Source organism: Rhinoraja longicauda, chromosome 9 (genome assembly GCF_053455715.1).
Source record: "Rhinoraja longicauda isolate Sanriku21f chromosome 9, sRhiLon1.1, whole genome shotgun sequence".
In the NCBI taxonomy this organism is placed as follows: domain Eukaryota; kingdom Metazoa; phylum Chordata; class Chondrichthyes; order Rajiformes; family Arhynchobatidae; genus Rhinoraja; species Rhinoraja longicauda.
The window spans coordinates 54,898,619-54,901,648 of record NC_135961.1 but is presented as its reverse complement, the minus strand read 5'-3'; positions in this window follow the sequence as shown (position 1 = coordinate 54,901,648).

Sequence of the window (3,030 nt, the reverse complement as noted above, 5' to 3'; positions counted from 1 at the left end):
TGTTTACTCCCGAGTGTGTTAGTGGCTCAGCTCTGAAATTTCACCACTTCACCCTTAGACTTGTTTTATTTTGTGGGTGCCACTGCTGCTGTGACAGCTGGCTTGGTGCCTTTAAGACTGATGGCTTCAGTGCACATGAAGGCCAGACATGTAGTTGTTTTGACATTAAAAGAGTCATACGGAGTTTGGAGCTGTACATATCACGGTAAGAGTAAATGCAAAGAGAAGATCAGGTGGAAAAATCTCCTCAAACTGAAAATGCATTATCTTTATACCTTTTGGTTGCAGACATTACTATGTTCCATACTGCAGTTATAAAGCATTGTCATTTAAACATTTTGGGAGTGAACAACTGGTTCCAACTGGAATAACTGGTCTGAAGAAAGGTTTCGACCCGAAACGTCACCTATTCCTTTTCTCCACAGATGCTGTCTGACCCGCTGAGTTACTCCAGTTTTTTATGTCTATGTTTGGTTCCAAAGAGTGAGACATTTACAATGGGAGTTGATTTTAAGTGACGAGACGAGACCAGCAAATACCTATGTTGAGCTGGCTAGTTTGTATCAATATTTTAAAAGCTTAGGAGGTCAGAACCCAGACATCTACAAGATCCTTCTTTTACCAGAGAGTATCCCGGCAAGCGAGGCCAAGGCTTCCAACAGGTCCGATTCACCCACTGCAGACCGATGACTCGCTCACCAATAACGAAGCAGTGGACTTTGAATTTAGCCCCAAGCCACCGGCATCGACGGAACCTGTGCTGCTGAGACCGACGAGTGATCCGTGAACAACCTTCGAGAGCGAGGGGACCGTTGAGATCGTAGGAGGGCCGTCGAGAGTGAGGAGGGGCATCGAGAACGAGGAGGGCCATAGAGAGCTACCTGGTGGGGTGCTGCCGAGAACAAAGGGGGGACCTGGCGAGGGGGGCACTGAGAATAAAGGTGGACCTGAGAATGAAGGGGGGCCCGACAGGTATGAGTGGGGCAGGGAGTTGGTGGTGCCACGTGTGGCGGCAGGCAGCGGATGGACTTTTGTAACTTTGTCACTGCCATAGGTGTGACGACACTTGTGTACTGCATAGGTGTAGTCTGCTGTATGTTTTTACCAGGTTCTATGCAAAGCAAAGCATTTCCCTGGACCTAGGTACATGTGACAACAAAGTATAATTGAATCATGGTATTGTAATGGATGGCTCTCTGGATATAGAAACATCCCAAATATTGATTGGCAAAACAAATATTGCATGTTTGATGCACTGTGACAAAATAACCATTTGGGAACTTCTCTTGATCTCATATCATATCATATCATATCATATCATATATATACAGCCGGAAACAGGCCTTTTCGGCCCACCAAGTCCGTGCCGCCCAGTGATCCCCGCACATTAACACTATCCTACACCCACTAGGGACAATTTTTACATTTACCCAGCCAATTAACCTACATACCTGTACGTCTTTGGAGTGTGGGAGGAAACCGAAGATCTCGGAGAAAACCCACGCAGGTCACGGGGAGAACGTACAAACTCCTTACAGTGCAGCACCCGTAGTCAGGATCGAACCTGAGTCTCCGGCGCTGCATTCGCTGTAAAGCAGCAACTCTACCGCTGCGCTACCGTGCCACCCATAAAACTACAGTAAACTGCAGTAAACTACAATAAACCCACATGTACACACATCAATCCCCCTACTTAACATTCACGAGAGAGAGAGAGGGGGAGAGAAAGAGGGGGGAGAGAGAGGGAGAGAGAGGGGGAGAGAGAGAGGGAGAGAGAGAGAGGGGTAGAGAGAGAGGGGGAGAGAGAGAGAGGGGGAGAGAGAGAGAGGGGGAGAGAGAGAGAGGGGGAGAGAGAGAGAGGGGTAGAGAGAGAGGGGGAGAGAGAGAGGGGGAGAGAGAGAGAGGGGGAGAGAGAGAGGGGGGAGAGAGAGGGGGGAGAGAGAGGGGGAGAGAGAGAGGGGGAGAGAGAGAGAGGGTGAGAGAGAGAGAGGGGGAGAGAGAGGGGGAGAGAGAGGGGGGAGAAAGGGGGAGAGAGAGAGAGGGGGAGAGAGAGGGGGAGACCAAACTCTACAGGGATTGCTGTGACTCGGATCGGAATTCCTGAATCCTCTTCTCCAACTCATTCTGGGAGTGGAAACACGGGGTCCTTTACCTTTCACAATAGTTCAAAGAATCTTTCACATTGTTTGATGCCTGCTTCCAATGCCAGTAACCTCACTTTGATGATATATAATGAGGGAGGAGATGTTATTTTGATATTGGAAGCTACAAAGCTTGCTATCTCCTTCCTCTACTCCCTCTTGTTAACTCATGACAATAGTGTCATCTGCAAACTTGGAAATGGAATTTGAACAGAAATTGGCTGTGGACAGTCGTGAGTGTAGAAGGGAGTAAGGAGCTGAGGATGCAACCACAGGGCGCTGGTGTTAATTATCGTAGAGGATGTTTTGTCGCCTATCCTTACTGATTCTGGTCTATGGTTCAGGAGTCAAGGATCCAGTTGCAGAAGGGGAAAAATAGTTTGAAAATAAATTAGAAGTAGTTTTAAAGTTAGATCTTGCTGGTTAAATTAATGGTCACTTATAGCTATATACCCTCTGACTATGGCTAGCTGCTCCTTAACAGCATTCTTCCATGCTCACTGATAATGTCTACCACATTGTAAATGTCTCATAAATCGAATGTCAAAATGCATTGGGAGTTCAGGAGGGGTAGGGAATAGTGAAGGAGCAGATTGCTTTGTAGCCATAATTACCTGTAAAATAGGAGGTGAAAGTAGCTTGGGATGATTCATTCCGTTCCATCTTGTGATTCAGTGAATTAAACAGAATTTGGCTGTGGACATGCACTTTGAGAGCACCTCTGCTGCACAAGAACAAAAATTTGCCAAATATTTTGCATGGACTTTGCCCCTGTGGGAAGTTGAATCAATAAACAAGTTTCCAATTGGCTGTAAGGAAAGGTACATTGCCAGAATTTGCTTAACTGTGTGGCAACAGAGCTAAGCAATAGTTCAGTAGCTCATTGAGT